Source organism: Oncorhynchus mykiss, chromosome 13 (genome assembly GCF_057628025.1).
Source record: "Oncorhynchus mykiss isolate SJ-2025 chromosome 13, ASM5762802v1, whole genome shotgun sequence".
NCBI lineage: Eukaryota > Metazoa > Chordata > Actinopteri > Salmoniformes > Salmonidae > Oncorhynchus > Oncorhynchus mykiss.
In genome coordinates this window covers 68097592-68098022 of record NC_143034.1, presented here as the reverse complement: position 1 = coordinate 68098022, position 431 = coordinate 68097592, and positions in this window count along the sequence as shown.

Sequence of the window (431 nt, the reverse complement as noted above, 5' to 3'; positions counted from 1 at the left end):
TAGTGCTAATGTACTGTATGAGTCTGTATAACAAGAGCTAATATACTGTATGTAGTCTGTATAACAAGTACTAATGTACTGCATGTAGTCTGTATAACAAGTACTAATGTACTGTATGAGTCTGTATAACAAGTATTAATGTACTGTATGTAGTCTGTATAACAAGTACTAATGTACTGCACGTAGTCTGTATAACAAGTACTAATGTACTGCACGTAGTCTGTATAACAAGTACTAATGTACTGCACATAGGCTGTTTTTGACTTGAAAGGCGTGTCATGGGTAAAGCGCCACCTGCTGACAAATATAAAATCACAGCATCTGTCAGTGACCCTAACTTAGTTGACCTACAACATTTTTACTTAAATTATTCAACTAAAATTATTACACATTTGTAGATGTAGACTACCGAATGGAAAATGCAAAGTAAC